This window comes from Lissotriton vulgaris, chromosome 6 (assembly GCF_964263255.1).
Source record: "Lissotriton vulgaris chromosome 6, aLisVul1.2, whole genome shotgun sequence".
NCBI classification, from domain to species: domain Eukaryota; kingdom Metazoa; phylum Chordata; class Amphibia; order Caudata; family Salamandridae; genus Lissotriton; species Lissotriton vulgaris.
This window is the reverse complement of record NC_141694.1, coordinates 1,342,713,017-1,342,732,269: the sequence shown is the minus strand read 5'-3', so window position 1 is coordinate 1,342,732,269 and position 19,253 is coordinate 1,342,713,017.

Sequence of the window (19,253 nt, the reverse complement as noted above, 5' to 3'; positions counted from 1 at the left end):
CGCAGCAGTTCCCCTCCTCTCTCAGCTCGTCTCTCGGTCATGCATGCATCCCATTCATGCCCTGAAAAATGATTACTTCCGACCAAGCGATCACTTTCCTTGACTGTATGCCCACAGTCTAACTGTAATTGTCACCTTAACTGACGAAATGTCTTTCCGTGAACGTCCAGACAATCGCCTTAATTGATAGGTTACTTACACACAGTAACTTCGGACCAGCGTCCGTTACCCATACACTCACTCTTGCGTTCCCCCTATCACGGTCCTGCGGGCGATCAATGGTACCTCATGACCCCCTTTACAATGGTCGACAATTACTCTGGATGTCCGATACACCCGAACCACTTAAGCTCTTCTCTGAACTTAAGATTTTCACAAGGTTGCGCGCGCTCACAACCCTCCCTCAATCACACTACAGGCATTCAACTCCGCATGACATTACAATACAGATACAACACAAAACACCGCAATCTGACAACGCATGACCCTTATTATACTCACTCTCGTCCGACTCTGCTGCTTTTCTCTCGCTCCGTCAGCACCTTCTTCGGCAGGTGATTCTTCTGCTGCTCATCTCTCGATCTCTAGGGGCCTCGGGGTAATCTTAACCTAGTCTAGATCACCTTCCTCTAGAAGGTAACCATCCTCTGCTACCAACTGTTACGGCGGGATTTTTGATCTCTTATCAGATCACTATAGATCTAGATCCCATTCAGGTCGACTGAACCTTTGTTACCTGTCATAGAATAAAAGCACTCCACTACTAGGTTAATCAGCTCAAGACTTTACACAACTCTGAAGAACCACTTACCACGAATAAGTTTTAAAAGTTTTATTATAAAGCCAAAGATAACTGGAGATACAAACATCTAAATATAAGGTTCAAGAGATACACTGGCATCAATACAAACATGAATTCTCTAAATGCCCTTAGGCGACAGAAGAATATCACCAAGACTAATTCAAAGATCAGCAAATTTGCAAGAATAGACACAAGTTGTAACTTGAGCGTCATTTACAAAAGGAAGAAAAATCCAGATTAGCCTGTCCCTACACTAGACTAAGTGACATCCCTACTTAGCAGGATCTTAACCTAAAAAGGTGTCAGCCGTGGTGACTTCCAAAGAAGATCGCTCACTTTCCCTTAGCCTTTGTTGTAAATCTGTGCATCACAGTTATGCCCTCTCTGCCTACCCATCCGCTCTCTAAGGTTCCTCAGGCCATCTGCTATAACTCCACCCAAGGGTGCTGCCCCTAATACAAAATCATAATTACAGTTGAAACGCCCCTCAGAGACGCCCCTCACGTACACCCCTCACGTGGTGTCGGTTCTGGCTTTTTCCATGCTGATACTCCTCTGGGCTCCTTGTTAGCGTTGACCTTGCTTCTCAGGCTCCTCTCCGGCAAGACGGTACCCCCCAGGAAATTCCTGAAGCCTCCTCCAGGCCTGTGCCTGTCTCCCAGAACAGAGCTCTATTCATCACTCTCTTGATTGGAACCCCCTCACACCTGCAAACAGACACCCATGAAGTGGGCCCCAATTTCCGGCCTCCAGCTTATCTCACAAGTCCTAAACCTTTGAGCATGGTCCACAATTTATGCTTAACACAACCTGATTCTAACTAGCACATGCAGATCAAAAGAAATGACCTTATCTCTCCAGGCCTACTAGAATTACATGAAACAGGCCTGTGCACTCTATGAACCTTTATTCCTCAGCCTAAACAGTATTCTAACTTATTACACACTCTGGTTATAAGAAACACTTCTATAAAACATATATTTTCAGTCTGTGATCAATAATACTTTGAATTATAACAACAGTAATCCATTATCATGTGAAATTGTAAAGGCACGTTTTCTTTCTCAGTGAACTGCCATGAGGCCTACACATTTCTACGTTTGGCAGCATTACATTCTCCTCTGCAACAGCCACATAACATGGAATTTAATATCATTCTAACATCTCTAAACATTACTACATTAGCTTTTCACACTGATATATGCACTCTGTATTAGTTAAACACTCTTATATGTATGCACTCTATAAATTCGACACTCTTATATGTTCCTTTAACTAAACTGGTGCAACGTGCTTGTAAATATGGTGCACTTCTACATTTTACTTGGTTTGCGCTCTCTCACAAGGATTCAGACAAGTGCTCAGCAGAGACATATAAGGAAACGAAAAACAATCAGCATTCGTCTTCCAGCGCCTCTTTCCAGTTAAATATGTGAAAAGCTCCTGGAAAGAGCTGTGACTCTTGAGTGAGGACAGTCTGCGCGCGGGCGGACCCCTTGTCTCGCCTGTCTGCAGAATACCACATTACTAATTAGCTGACAGAGCTTAAAGCGGAATCTAAATTAATCACTAGCAAACACACTCAGCCCTGGGACGAGAAACTGGGCTATGTAACATTTTCCTCCATCATTTTACTCACTGTTAATATATATCCGGCGGTCTTTTTCGTTATTTCTATCCCTTTCCACGAGTCTCTTTAAAAATAAGTAAAGCCGTTACAAAAAAAAACATTATCGAGCCCTGCCAGGGGTTCCTGCTTAATCCATCAGTATGTATGTGCTGTCCAGAAAAATGGGAAAAAATGTAGTACGTTATTAATCATTACGGTGACTGAGTTACTGTATGCACAAAGCCATTCCCTCCAATCAAGCGCGCATCCATCATAACTTGTATTGTAAGTGCAAGGAATATATTTAAAACAATCATTGCATTAAGAGCTTAAAGTCTTTTTCTCATAAGTGCAAGTCCTTTTTAGTTAAAGCACAAAAAGAGGCAAAGGCTGTGTATAAGCTGTCAAGTTCAAGAGGTTATTTATAGAGTCACTGACAGACAGCTGGCAGCTGCTGGGTTCACCCCTAAGTGCCACAAGGAACGAGAGAAGTGGGAGAAATGTAGGAGAAGTTTTGCTTCAGAGTTAAGATATTATGGTAAATAGGCCATAAAGACATGTAGAATTTAGCTGGGTGGTCTCAGTCCACAGAAATATTGAGCGGATTTTCAGTGCCCCACACAAAGTCTCATTTTGCCAACTGGAGCGCTCCCTAATAACTGCAAAAGCAGTTTTTTCAGGTATTTTGCAATTATTCCCTGCCACCACTTGAAGGCACCCTTAGGTTGAGAGCTGACTTAACATTGTGTAAGCATCAGATCTTTTGGTTCTACTACAAATCACAGTTTGAGATTGGAATGCTTCCCTTTATACTCATCTTTCTACTTTCCAGATTGCATAAAGTAGCACCCAGTTAAACTGGGGGCTAAAAGCTGCCCTTCTTAAACTTTTAATGCAAACTCCATATTGCACTAAGTGAGGAAACGTAGCGGGCACTAGCATAACAAAACTTGCGGGGGCCACCCTGCAAACTACATAAAGAGGCCTCCCCTCCGGACTCAGCCCAGGTTACTGTGCTGAGGGGGCCCCCTGGAGCGTGCCACCCCTCCACAGCGGGGGCCTATGTTTTGGCACTGGTAATGGACATCCCCCGCTTTAGCATTGTTTAGCAGCTGTTCGTACACAATGCATTTTACATCACCCCTTTTCAGCTATATTTGTTAAAAAGCCAGTGAACTGAAATTTATTTCTGAAACGCAACTCATGAGATACTCCAGTACTTATGGATCTTGAGCAGTTCCAAAGAGAACTTTTTTTCTGTGACAACTAATCATGTGCATGTACAGCGTCGGATTGATAACGCGGGCATTCGGGCAATGCCCGAGGGGCCGGTGTCCGACGGCTGCTGTGGGCTGCTTTTTTGAGCAGTCTGGGGGGCTATTTGGGCGCTATCTCTGTTCTTCTGATACAGTTAGCGTCCCAGTGGGAGTCTGAGTGGCCTTTCTAGAGGCGGATGGGCGCTCATTACCACCGTTTAGCACATGTATCACTCACTTTGTCTCTCGGGCCGGCTCATTAATGTCTGCACATACCGAGCGGGGACAGGGGACCTGAGTAGAAGTGGCCTCACTTGTTTCACCAGTGTAAACTAACGCGTGCATTTTTTTACCCCATCCTAAAGTTTTTTTATAAGATTACACCAACGCAGTGATATGAGGAGTGTTTATGCAAATGTGGGCAGATTTTTTTTTTGTGGGCCCGGGCCGATTTTCATTCCCAATCAAACCCTGTGCATGTATATGGAATAAAGTACCCTCTGACGTACGTTAAAATGATATTGCAAGTCACAGTGAAGTTACATTGCCATATAGAAGAACAAGGCTGCAGGCATAACACATGGCCTTATTTAGAGTTTTGCGGGGACGGGACACCCACCAAAAAGTGGTGGTTGTCATGTCCACCCAGTTTTGTGTTTAGAGTAGCTCTTTATATTCTAAATAGGGCAATGGTATATCTGCCAACTCTAAATAAGGCACTAAGGGCCTGATTACGAGTTGGGGCACTATTTATGGCCCCTGATAAATAATGATACCACTGGGTTTGTTAGTTAGTTAGTTTAAACTTTATTCAGTTATTTAGCACAAAAAACAACCATGAAAGTACAAGTAAAAAACACAATAATATTACAATCAAGTATAAATAATTTTCTTAACCCAAGTAGAATGCACTCAGGTGATTAATTTCCGGAATTTAAAAACAGTTTTCATATATACCGACAAGGATGCTACTGTAAAAATATTATCAAGCAGTTGTAATTCTAAAAACGCAGGGCGACACTGGTTAAAGTCCATAATCTTTAGTAAAGGGATAATCCATCTTTTTCTGGGGTTAGTATAAAATCTACAAAAGAAAAGCATATGGATGTCTGACTGTTCAGACAGATCATCACAGGGGCACTTGGGGCACATGATAAGTTGTTTACCCCAAATATTCATGACAGGGAAACTAAGAAACCTAAAAAGCAGATTAAATCTAAAGTGCGTAAAAATCTTTCAAAATTGCTCATGGGTAGTCTAATATAGGGTTGCATCTGTTCTGAGGTCATTATTAATTGGTGGGCGCCACAGTTTTTTTTTACCTTTCTGCACTAGTTCTTTGGTCGCCCAAAAACCTCATATTTATATCTTTGAGGGTTTTCCTAGAGACATGGTTCATAGTTGAGGGGTCCTCATAATATTCAAGATGACCTATGTTTACCATAAAAGTCATTACATGGCTTAACCCCCTCAATTTGCCCCCATTCTCTAGACTCATTGCATCCCTAAGAATAGAATGATTTAAAAAACATTCCTACGTCGTCCACACCCTCTGCCATAGTAGAACAGGAGCGACCCTAATTATATCTTCTAAAAAAGGCACCCCCAGCTCAGCGTGGCAAACATAGGTTGATATACTTTCTTGGACTGCTAGGAGGAATCTAAGAAAGGTGTTCTCAACCGCCTGCAACAATTTTACGTTTACATGTCCCCACAATCCTGCACCGTAGGTAGCAATTGACACGCAAGTTGCCCTATACACGGTTAAAAGTTCCCTAGGTGTTTTTTTACCCATCCTTTTACTAAAGCATTTCAGCGCCATTATAGATTTACAAAGCAGTAAACACCTGGTTTGAATCATATCAATCCATCTACCAGTTTGGTCAAATAAAACGCCCAGATATGGAAAAGTAGGGGTGTGTTCAAGAGATTTTTGTCCAACATAAATTTTTATGTTGCCTGCGCCCATAGGTCATACTAAACATTTAGTACAGTTTAACTTCAGGTTTAAATTGGACATAAAAGCTGTAAAAGTATTAACCATCGTTTGCATTGCCAGAGGGGTCCTGGCCATCAGGACTGCATCATCGGCATATAAGAGAGCTGGTATAGATCTTCTTCTTCTGACAAGCGGCATGTCCCTACACTCCTCTAATAGTACTCTTTCCAGGTCGTTAATATAAATTGTAAAGAGAAAAGGAGCAAGGACACAACCTTGCCGCACCCCTCTTGCGACAATAAAAGCCTCAGTACACTCTCTTTTTTTCCCATATCTAACTCGGGCAGTACCCCCTGCATAAAGTTCTCTGAGGTTATTAATTGTATTTATGTCTACCCCTAAATTCTGTAATAACACTCATAACTTAGAATGGGTGACACAGTCAAAAGCCGACGGTATGTTAGTTATCGGGTGCAATAAAAAACACCAATCACAAGCTTGTGGGGAATAACATGCAGATTTTGGTCTTTAACGCACCAAAATCCACATGATACGGTAAATACTGTACCCAGTTCCCCTGTTAAATTTTCGCGGGTTTGACCTGCCAAACTTTAAAGAAGCTTGAGGTATTTCACACTTTCGATAATTATCGGATGCGTGAAATAACTCATAACTCATAATTATGACCTGTGTGTAAACAGTAGTTTATGCATAAGTTGGAATATAATGAGTTTCTATTAATTAGGCCCTTAGTCTTGGACGTTGTAAGCATCCCACATTTATGCAACTGATTGCATGACAATTTCAGATGACTTTTAGTCTGTGTGACAACAGTAGAAAGCTTGATCATTTGTATTTGATATACATGAATAAGGCCCTCATTGCGAGTGTCACAGAAGTCTGTGCAGGGATTATAGGTGTTCCGAATTTACAACTTCAATTTGTGTCCCCACACCAAATTCTGGCGATTTTGAGTTTTCCCTTCGGAATGGTGAAAAGCTGATAAGAACATCAATACTGAATACTTTCCTGAGAGATATTCCTGACTCTAGAGTGATATGAGCTGACATTTTCCTCTTGCTCTGAGCAGATGGAAAGTGTCAACAGGAGGTCCAGTCTGGCATGTGGAGTTGAGGTGGAAGCTCAGAGGTGAGGAGCAAATTTGACCCTCCCCTAAGAGAATATCATCTGCTTCCCCTTAACTACTAAGTGGGTCAGATAGGGGTTGGGCTGTAATGCTGCCCATATCCCCTCCCCCAGCAACAGTACAGACAAGCCAAGTGTCTCCGGGCCCAGAGTTGTCGGGCCCGGGATTTTCTGATCTAATAATTTTGGGCACGGAGGGACTTAGGGCCTGATTGCGAGTTTGGTGGTGTGGGAGCAGGCTGGTACGCCATTGCCCCGCTCCCACACTGCCAAACCCGACCGCTGCCCGCACGCCAGATCACTAGTAATTTCATTGTCTGGCGGGCGACGTGGCGGTCCCGTAGCGATGCAGTTTAAAGGCTCATAGTGAGCCTTATAATTACTGTCACTGGACTACCAAAGGATGTTCCTGCATGGCATGGAATGAGCAGTCTATGCCATTCAGGAACACGGGTGAATGCACACAGGGGGGCACAACATGTTTCCCCCTGTATGCAACCCCATGCACAGAGGCAACAGGGTGCCCTGTAGGGCCCCCTCTGTTTCACCACCACCAGCCTTTTCATGGCAGGCTCACTTCCATGAAAAGGCTGATGGTGGGAAAACTCGTAATATGCATGGCGGCGCTGCGAATCCCTGGCGGTTGCGGCAGTCCCAAAGTGCTCAGACTGCCGTCCTTGTAATACGGCGGTCAGACCGCTGGTGCAGCAGTCCCTGACCACCAGCGCACCTCCACAGGGCCGGATTGGCCGTTGCGGGCACCGGGCAATCCCCCGGTGTGACGCATGGGTGGGGGCCGGTTTGGGTCCCGTGGGGGCCGTTTTTGTTGCAGGGCTGTAATTGCAGCATAGCTGCAAAATCGGCCCTGTAACAAAATCGGCCGAAAACCGGCCCTGGCAACGAGCTCAGCTGCACCCCCGCACCTCCCCCCCTTCGGGAGGGGGGCCGGCCGAGCACTTTGCCAGGGCTGGTTTGGGTTCCCAGTCCAGCTCCGCACCTCCACCATGGGTTCGGAGGTCTGATGGACTGCCGAACTCATAGTCAGGCCCTTAGAATTATGAGATGCAGAATTTGACCCGGCGTTATCGTTTTGGGTGAAATACCACAACTTGTGATGCCGACTCAGGTGTCTGACATTCTAAGTATTTCAAACCTGTGCAACTGCTTGCAGGTCAGTCTGCCTGGCTGTCTACTTCTGAACCCTAGTGACAAGGGCTTGATAAACAGCATAACAAATGCTAACTTCACGTGCGTGACTGAGATCCTACTGTAACAGTTGCTTGGAGCCACCTACTGCCCGTACAGAAAATGCTTCAGTGCTTCAGCAGGGGTCAAACGTGGTATATAAATGCTACTGCAATTCAGTATAAGACAATGGTCACATCAATACCGTTCTGAAAAGTTGGATCCTTCATCATTTGCTCCTTTACATTGAAAAGTATGTAAGTTAAATGTGGCATCTTTATTTCAAGATTAAGCACAGCAATATGATGCTATCAGTTTATTGTGCACACATATTTTAGACAATTAAATCGCTTTTTTAACCTGTTACAGTGAACAACATGTGGTAACATACCACGAGATTCCTTCTTCAGCGTGCTGAACTAGGGGGAACAGCCATGACAACGCGGGGATTACCACGCACTGCCATTACAACGCAGGCTTTACAACGAAAGTCGTTACAACGACTTTCGCTGGAGGGCGCTGTTGGAAAGGGAATAGTTTAATTTTCTCCAACACCTTCCCTACTGTCAACGCGGGCTGGAGTTGGAATAGAAAATTAAACTATTCCACTATCCAGCGCCCTCCAACGAAAGTCGTAGCGACTTTCGTTGTAATCCCCGCGTTGTAATGACACGCGTTGTCCTGACTTACAACCCTGAACTAGAGTAGCAATAATTAAACGTGTCCATATATGTCTCTTGGATGCTGGTGACTGTTCGTTGCAGGGAAACAGACGAGGGAAACTGAAAAGCTAGTTCTTCTTTGCATTGTTATTTGTTTGAAAAGCAATTCTAGCGCCTGGATACCCTCAGAAGTGCCTGGATTCCCTCGCGGTTGATTAGTGCACTATACAAATCGGCATAACACAATAAAGCTCCATGAAATGCTTTGCTTACTGTGTGCTGGCCCTGGCAGACACAGTATGATGTCAGAAATCAGTTTTAATAACTATTATAGTTTAGCACCTACATCATTTTCTTATTACGTAATTGTCACAAACAGAATGTAAATATAAAATCAGACACGTTTAAGCCAATGATTGCAGGCTGCATAGTAGTATTAAAAGTTTGCACCACTGGCTATTGCTGTTTTCAGGGCTAGATATGGAGGGGGAAATGATAACATTTATAGTCCCTTTGCGATATAATTGAGTAAATGTCAATTAAAACTGGACTATGATTTAAGTGTATTATGAGTGACCTTATTTGTGGCAGATTTTGCTGCTGAACCGTGTGAAAAACTCTGGTTCGCCAGCCCTGGATTGGGTAAAATAATACACAAACCTCCAGTTCCATGATAAGGGTCTTTGGTGCCCCAGGCAAGACATGCACAGAGGCCTCCGTGTTCGGAACAGCTTTTAAATTATTTCAAAGCTCAAACCGCTGCGATGCCAAAAATGCTGTATTCTATGTTCAATTTACAGAAACAAAAAACAGCAACTCAAACTGCCTGTCCTCCACCAGACAAACAGCATCAAAACAAAGCTTTACTAAGTGCTGATAAAGCCACTTCTTTTTGCCTAGGGTTCTAGGTTTTTTTTTGTCTATCAACGGCAATATTTTATATGAAATTCAGAGTCTGGCCAGCCTGCTCCTACTGTAAGACAGGAATAAGAGTAGGTTGGTGCACAATATTAAAAGAATAAATAGGTTTGTAGATTCTAGAATAGCAGCTTTAATTGCTGGACATTTATGGTCATAAATAAATTCGTATTCATTATTAGCATTCTCTTTGAATCTGTGAAAATCAAAGTACTGTTCTGTGGACGTTCGTCGCCCAATTGGGTGGAAATCATAATTTGTGCCATAATTCTCATCGGCTGCCTTGTTGCTTGGATGCCCTGGGCGTATGCACTCTACTGATCACTAGACATAAATGTCATCCATTCATCTATTGCGCAATAACATCTAATCAGGTGAGTCAGGAGCGGCTGCAACGTGCCAGCCATATTGGATCTCAGTCTAAAGTGCACTCTCAGGCATTTAGGAGCTTATGAAAGTTTGGTAACATTGTTTATGTCAATTTAGAGTGAATAATGTATAGGTCCCAGCAATGGATGTGCCTCGGCGAACGATATCCATTCTTTCTGATTTCTGTTCCTGTTTTGCGGTACCGTTGATGCCCAAAGGGTTCTCATTTGCTTGGTATTCTGGTGTGCACATTACTATTTTTGCTACTAACAGTCTGATTCATCATAGACCCGTTTTGCGAGTCTATAATAGCGATTCATAAGGAATCGCTATTACAGACTCGCAAAACGGGATTCATGCAGGAATCGCAAAAAGAATTGCGATTCCTACACAATCCTTATTTGCGATTAGCAAATTGCTAATCGCAAATAAGGAATAACTCCCCATTCATTCCTATGGGCCAAAAGGCCCATTGGAATGAATGGGGAGTATTCCTTATTTGCGATTAGCAATTAGCTAATCGCAAATGAGATAGCGATTTAAAGGGTGCCAGGGGTGTCCAAAATACACTCTGTACCACCCCTTAAATGCAAATTGAAACAGGTGTTGCAGGACATGTGTGTGTGCAACATGCAACTTAGAAAAATGCTTTTAAAAGCATTTTTCTAAGTTTTCGCTATTTACCACGAGGTTTGACCTCGCGGTAAATAGTGGGCCGAAATTGTGAATTCGCAATTTTTAAATGGATGATGAATTGCATTTAAGGAATCTCAAATAGAGATTCCTTAAATGTAATTCCTCGCAAAATTGCGAAATCGCTATTACCGATTTTTGCATTTGGGATGATGAATCCCAAATGCAAAAAAAGCGCTCGCAAAGGGCCAGATTCTCAGAATCTGGCCCTTTGCAAGCCGATTTCGGCTTGATGAATCAGGCTGCACGTACATTGCTGGAAACTAAAATGCCTTCATTCCTAACGATGGGATCATTTACACACAACCACTTACACCAGCTTATCTAGCAGTTGCCCTGGGTGAGTCTGGAGTTTTTGCACCATATTTAGAAAAGTGGAGTGAAAATAGGGGTAAAACACACAAGAAGTATTTGCACGTTTTTATTACTAGACATGGTTTGCATGAACAATTATCACCGGAGAGGACCCGAGATTTTAACCCTAGAAAATGAAAGAGGAAACACAATTTGGGCACAAATCTTGACTATCTCTAGCACTAGCACATGATTCACTACAAACCCCAGGCATTTTAGGGTAGTGTGAGCATGAACTAACCCAGAACACTACACAGCACATTATGAGTCAGATGTACAAAGGTTTTTTGCATGTGAAAATGGGTTTTAGAACCGTTTGCGCCTGCAGAAAGCCTGTGGCCCATGTATTAATCCCATTTTGTGAGTCTCAAATCATTTTGCAACTCGCAAAATAGGATTAGCAACTCGCTATTAGGAAGGGGCATTCCAAGGGCGTCCTTTCCTAATAGCGACTCCTTAAGCTATGTAAGAATGTTTGCGACCGCAATTGTGGTTGCAAAACATTCGCACTTTACCACCCTTCTCAGAAGAGTGGTAAAGCACTTGCAAATGGGAAGGGGTCCCCTGGGGACCCCTTCCCATTTGTGAATGCATGTGCAAATATTTTTTATGTGGCTGCCCTTAAAAAATGAAACTGAAAAGTTTCATTTAAATTTTTTAGATGCAGCCCATTTCTCTTAAGGTAAAAGGGGCTGCATTTAAAAAAAAACCTGCTTTATTTAAAAGCAGTCCCAGACATGGAGGCCTGCTGACCCCAGCAGGCCACTATCCGTGGGAGTGCCAGCCATTCTTAATGGGGTGGCAAATTGCAACAGCCTCATTAATATGCATGCAGCATCGCAATTTGCAACCCCATTTGGAATCGCAAACAGTGTCTCAGACACTGTTGTGCATCCCAATTAGCAAGTCGCAAATGCGACACAATTTGCGTCTCGCTAATTGGCGGGTCGTACATCTAGCCCTATGTAACACAAAACACCATGGCATCCCAGTCTCTCACAGTCCATACTATTCAATTATTTTGATTATTGTTGTCATTGTCAGTTAGCACTTAAAGGCAGGTGTTTGCTTGTCTCCTTGTTAACCCGTTCCGTGCTAGTTACGCAACCACTCCGACACGAGCCACGGACGCGCTGTGCACATTATGGAGTGGTTCTGTCACGCCGCAGCCGCTCCCACCACGTGGCATTAATTCCCCGCCTGTGCGGGTGAATTAATGAGCAGGCGGGGCCATGATGGAACCAATCCATCATGAGCACAGCACGCCCGTGGCTCGTGACGGAGTGGTTCCGTCACAAGTATGGTGGCACAGCGAAAACCCCCCTCCCCCCCAGCGCCACGGCAGCATTACCGCCACGGCCAAGGGGTTAAAACAAGGCAATCACTTCAGCAACAAACCAGTTAAATCAATGTCAACACTTCCTAGCATTCATAACATCGGAGAGAAATGTCATAAGCAGCACAGTATACAAAGTATTAGGTTTCCACCGCCAGTCCAAAATTTTATATGTCTAAGAATTGTGTTCAGTGAATAAAATTGATCTTTTATAGCAATTAAGTGATTAATTGTAGATTAACTGATGTATGGATGGCATAAAAATATCAACTACCATGCTGATTGCTCTTCACAACTTGAGAAATAACAAGCCCTGAGGAAGACCTTGTGTAGGACAAAACACGTGGACGGGGGTGATTTATTGTGTTTTTAAATAAATATTGGAAATGTAATAAAGAAGACAGATACATTGTTTTTTAAATATGCAATAAAGAAGAGCAATATTAAATTTTGGACTGGCGGTGCATCCTGTAAATTTTCTATACTGTGCTGTTTATGATATCCTTCTCCAATGAGATTAAAAACTAGGAAGTGTGGACAGTGGTGCAACTGTTTTGTCGCAGAAGTGATTGGCTTGTTTTAGTAAGGGAGACAAACGTCTGTGCTGTACTTAATTGAGATTTATATTGCTGCCACTGATAGGAGTAATCAAATGCCTCCTCTTTTTTGTTGAATAACGAAATTCGTTCAGTGACAACCTAACTTGGGATAGCATCACTGTAACTAATCTACCACTGGGGTATGTGCGATGTGTAATAAAACAGTTTATCTTTTTAGGTAATACCGTGTGTTATTATGTTATGTCTAAAAAAACATACACAACTCCCCAGAACTCCAAATTAAACACAGCTTTGTAGACAGGCTTTCCTTTTGTCAAGTTATTGTTTATGAGATCCTGGGAAATGGTCTTTGCAGCCCCCACAGGCATCACAGTGTCACACATGCATGAAATTTGCCTAGCATATGAATAAATATAACAGTTCATGTAATGTGCATAGAACCTTCTCTCCCTTACTAACCACTTCCATTATTTTTCTGTTTCATTTAGTATCAGCACTGGGATCATTGGTGATAGGCTCTGATTACAAGCTTGCTGGTTTTTAGTACAGGGAATGTGAGAAAAACAAGGACCCCCTGGGTATCAATACAGACTCCAGAGGGCCAGAATCACTGAAAGTGATTACAAAGTGTATCTGTTAGAAATTGGATTTCTGATTGGTAGAGGTATGCAGCCTGTCCAGGCAGGAACCACAATCCTATTTTAGAAAGAAAGGGGCCCCTGCCTAATAGGATAAACCCTGGCAAGGAAACAACATTTGGGGTAAGAGGGCAAAATTGCACCGGGTTTTGTGCCTGTTAAACTAAAGAGAAGGAAAACTAAACGCTAAGGACTAAACTGACACTGAAGATATATATGGATACATTCTAATATTTTATTGTTTTTTATATCAACTTTTATATAGAAATTATTTTTTCCCCTTTTTTTATAACTTAGTACATACAAAAATCCATTACATATAACACAAAATGTGTGGATAGTGACAAACAGTCCAATTAATTTATAAAATACAGAAGTGCATTCCCATTTTGTGATGGAGCATGGACCAGAGAACAGGGATCAAGTGGGGCCTGCTGAACAGATGTACCTTAATCCTGGTTGTGTCGACAATGATCGGAGGAGCCGGCAAGCGATGCATAGGTGTTCCCCGCACAGTTGGGGGATAAGTCAAATTTTTCAATACAAATGCGGGAACACATCAGTTCAGAGGGCATTGTAATAGTTTTTAGATGTGATGGGTCGGAAGGTGATGCGCCGGGGTTCTCCTAGCAGTAGAAGCGATGTGTCAATCTTCTCCGTGCAGTGACAGCGATTTTTTGGTTTCGAAGTGGCTGTTCCAATGGCGATGCGCTAGTTCTGAGTGCGATGCACTGGTCCTCTTCCCGCATCAGCGGCGATGTGTTAATTCTGCTTAGGCAGCAGAGGATGCACCAGTTCCGCTGGAGCAAACATGCTAGGCCCACTTCTAAGGGTCCAGGACTAGGGTGGCACCACTTGGCAGAGAAGACTCACAGATTGCAGAGTCCAAGTGTAGGAGCAGCATGGATGGAAGTATGTTATGTCCCTGAGACTTCAAATCAGGAGGCAAGACAGCAAGCCCTTGTAGTCACTCTGGGTTTGAGGTATGCAGGTCAAGTCCTTCTCACCCAGGCAGGGAAACAGCAGGACAGCACAGCAAGGCAAGAGTCCAGCAAAGCAGACATCCAGCAGAATGGCAGTCCTTTAGCAGGACAACAGTCCTTCTTCCTAGTAGAGTCTTCACACGTCCAGAAGTGCACTGAAATCATGGTGTCAGAGGTCCAGTACTTATACCCAGTTGTATCTTTGAAATGGGGGAGACTTCAAAGAAGGCTTTGAAGTAAACAGAGGTTCTCTCTTCCCTGCCCTGGCTCCAGATTCACTACAGAGGAGAATGCAAACCTTGCATTGGCAAGACATAGCCTATTCAGGTGTAAGAGTGATGCTGTGCCCAGCTCCTCTCTCCCATCTACCAGCATGGCCCATCAAGTAATATCTAAGCTTTGTATGTGGGAATTATACTTAAAAGATATAATAAGGTAATCCCAATGGGATTCTATGGTAACAAATAGACCTTGCAGTAGTGAAAAACTAATTTAGGAGTTTGTCAATCCCAGGGCATGTAAAATGTCAATGTCCTGCCTTTTGGGTTACCCAGGGCCTGCCTTAGGGGGTGGGTGCCCTGTAAGTATAAAAAGAGAAGGGTTAGCCCTGGCAAGAGGTTTATCTTGCCAAGTTGAAATGGCAGTGTAAACTACACAGACTGACTGAAATGGCAGGTCTGAGCCATGGTGAGAGGGCTACTTAAGTGAGTGGCACAATGAGTGCTGCAGGCCCACTAGTAGCATTTAATGTACAGGCCCTGGGCACATGTAGTGCACTTTACTAGGGACTTATAAGTAAATTAATGATGCCAGTTGGAGGTGAGCCAATTTCACCATGTTTAGGGGAGACAGCACAAGCACGTCAGCAAATTTGCAGTGGTAAAGTACACAAAGTCCTAAAGTCAGCAACATGAAGGTCAGAAAAGTGGAGGAGGTAGGCAAAAAGTTGGGGGGGAATACCACCCTAAGGCTATCAGGTCTAATAGATGTCCCCCCAGCTGTAAGTGGGGAGAGCTACCCAACCCCTTGAGAGTTCTCTTCACTAAGGCCTGCAGTGTGTAGGAGGCCACAGTTTCTGGAATTATCATTTTTGGGAGTTTGTGGACCTGATAATCCCAGGCCTAAAGACTGTCAGAAACAAGCATGGCAAAATTTCACCCGGATGTATCAATCCGGATAAAATTAAACTATTGGTAATTTGGACCTTAATGTTCCATACAACTGACTGATACTAATTTAGCTATGTAAACATGTACTCGATATGTAAAATAATGTAGTACAGCATTATGTTCATTCTGTTCCATTTTTTTACATAGTTGACCATTCCACATAGGGACAGATGGGTGCTGGGTTTGTGTGGCTATACTGGTCACATGGGAGTCTTCTTCAAAATACAATAATTATGAGGTGCTTTCTAATTAAACTGAAACATTTCCTATGATTTGATAATGTTGTTAGGTGAACAATCTAACATTCATGTGCCTTTTAAGCTTGCTGGGTACATTTTGTGTCATGAAAAGATTCCAGATCATAGTCAGGACAACTGGAATTATGTGGCAGGGGAGAACCAAATGATGCCATAGGGTTGAGTAAATTATGCAGCATGAAAATAGCAAATTATGTAGCGTAATGCAACCCATTTTGTGGTAGTATTATTTCATTATTTTCACATTTTTACTCAGGTTAACACTGTCCAGGCAAATATTTCACCTCTATTATAACAGTTTACGAACGAAATACAGCAATAAGCAGCTGAAAGAGGACCAGTTAACTTTTGTGAATGGTCTTCCATAGTGCGGGAACACATTGCAACATTTTTAGTAGCTTTTTATTCGTTTGTGTCAGTATACATTTTTTTTGTTAAGATCTGCAGATGATGCAGCAGATGATGGATTATGTGGCAAATATGGCAAATCCATTTTTATGCAGAAAATGCAGCTGCCGCAGAATCACAATTCCAGTAGAACATGATCATAGCATCACATACTATATTGAAAGTCATATTGTAAAATAGTTTAATGCATATCCTACCTATTCAAGACTGTAATGTCCTGCGAGACACATTCTAGTGTTCCACAGGAAGCTGTAACCCCAGCCACTCACTCGAGGGCCGGACACACCGCACCCCCACACCCATCCATCCCGGGTGTCACAAGTGACGTGGCCCGCCAATAAAAGGGCCCGGGTGCACATGCTTGTGGCCAGTTATCACACTAAATCTCAGGATGTCTGTGTCCCTCATTTACATGATGCGGGCCTGAGGCCCGACACCACATTGATGACGAGGCGGGTCTGACCCGCGTGTTTGTGGGCATAGACACTGCGGTTCCTCACTGTAGAGACCGAGCCTGTTTCCACCACATACGACAGCTGACGGTGGAAAAGAGGAGGGTGACTGTGGAAACATGGACACTGTTGTTGGCCCTAGGCAGAACACAAGGCGAATGGCGCTATCAGCGGAAGGCGGAATACACTGAATACCGGTTCCACAGGTCAGATAAGCACTGCATCACTCTGCCATCCAGCACCAAGTGACGTCGTGGCACAACCAGAATGGAGGCTGCACCTGCCCCGATCGGGTTTTGACTCCAACCAGGAGCATCGGCTGCCGCAGGTCAATCCAGGTGGACTCCATTGCATGTCAGGACAACCCCAAAGGGCAGTGAGCAAGCCAGACTCCTGCATTCCCACCCGGTCTGAAGAGCACCACAAGGTGCGCGCCTGCACTGGTGCCTCCAGTGCTCCCACTGTCTCCCAGCATGAGTAAGCTAGCAGCGGCCCGCCTGACAACACCCTCTCTATGGTACGGAAAAGAAATCACCATTGTCTACTCCCACTGCACACTCTGCCTCCCTCGCAGCAACCCGCTGTGCGACCCTGCAGGGCCACGCCTGCCCCCGGTAGTGCCCGCCATACAGTGATGAGGGCGCTCATCATGCAGCGGACCTGGGAACAGCAGGAGAAAGTGCTTACCCTCATCCCGGACATTCCCTGTCAAAATGAGAGACCCCAAGCACCGAAACACACGAACCTGAGGTGGCCATCTGCGCGAAGTTGAGAGTGGCAGTCCAGTCTGATGCATCGTGCAGAAAGAGGGCCTGAGACTGTAGAGCACTCCTGCGTCCCTGACACGATCAGACCTGCAGGCTAGTGCTCATACCTCCAGGGGCCTGCACCACACAACGGACAGCCGGCAGAAAACAGCCCACAGCGCCACCTAGCACCTGCCCCCTCCGCACTCCCTGCAGCAAGCGAAGGCCAGTGATCACCACAGGTAGGACTGAACATAACCCAGCGAGGAAGGTGTGTGTGCTACACAGCCAATGCACATGAGCACTGGAGGGGAAGTGAATTCTCCCTGATGCATTAAGAGCGGATGAGCACCCCCTGCAAAGTAAGGCTGCACCGCGAGGGAGACTGCTGCAACGCTTACATGCAAAGTTACTGCATTTGCCCACTGGAAATCATCAGATGCATCTACCGTCTTGAAAGAAGGCAAGTTGTCCTGGAGTCACATGGCTCTGCACCGGCGTGTTCAGCCACCCCCAATGCCACCAGCAGGAGTGGCGTGACTGCACACGGCAAACGAACACAGCACCACCTGGTGGCCTCCCAGAAGCAACGCTCTGAGAAACAGACATACTGCCTGGCCTGAGCAAATTGCCAGCAGTGCCCTCACAATCTCTTGTCCCCAGATCCAGGCTCATGTCCCGAAGAACAATTAAGCAAACTGACTGCACACAGCAACCAACAGTCAAAGGCAGACCTTTGAGGAGTGTGGCTGCAGTGCCACCTGAAGACCAAGATTACAGAGCACAGCACAAGTCTACAAATCAATGGCCACATTTTAACAGCGTTTTGTAACCATACCTTGGTCAACAACGAGTAAGCCAAACCTCCTCTCTCATTGCAGGCAGGCAACACAGTGGTTCCTGAAGCACCGCAAGACCCTGCTACCAAGAAAAAAAACAGTGACCAGGTCCAAGAGTGCACACCGCCACTAGTTGAAGGATTGCCGGCTTAAACCCAGTTACTGAGACAGACTGCACCGGGCGCAGCAAGACGTGCCCTCTGCACCCTGCAAGTGAGAGCAGCAAGGACACTCTTAAAGACAGCAAAGTCTCCAGGTAGCGGCCACACCTTGAGACAACAGGAAAACTAAAGCCAGGCGTGCACCACCTGTGGCTGCCTGACTCCACTTCAAGCAAGTCCCGAGTCACCACATGGCTGGCACCCACCATCACGCCAGCCTTCAGCACCTGTGTCAAACAACACCACTCCCAGAATATCGGCGGACTGGAGTTGTGCACCGTCGCCACACCAGCCGACAAAAGAAACCAGAGGCTACCTGTGAACCTGGCCTACACTTTAACCGCGGCAGTGAGAGCAAATCTCGGCCAAGACTCATCCGCCCTAGAGGGTTGTGCATGTGACTAGGTAACGGCTCCTTGGCGGTCCTGCAGCTGCCCCAGCCGGCACACAAGCGGCCCAAGCGCAACCCTCCTGCAGTCCGGCAGCAACCCCGATAACGGGCCTCCCCAGGCGGGAGAGTGAAGAGAGAGTTTGCCCCACCGACAGGTCATCGGCTGCTGCCAAAAGGTTCCCCAGAGGCAAATGATCAGACAACGCCTCCAAGAACTTTCACCTGGGACTCCATTCATATTCATGACGCAGCCCACTATAAAGAACTGTTCGAACTCACCAAAGACTATCACCGATGTCAGCGAGGTGGGAGCCACACAAGACATGTCATCAGTGAACTGACGTTATGCAGCAGGCATCTCCAAGCCAGCGGTTATGTCC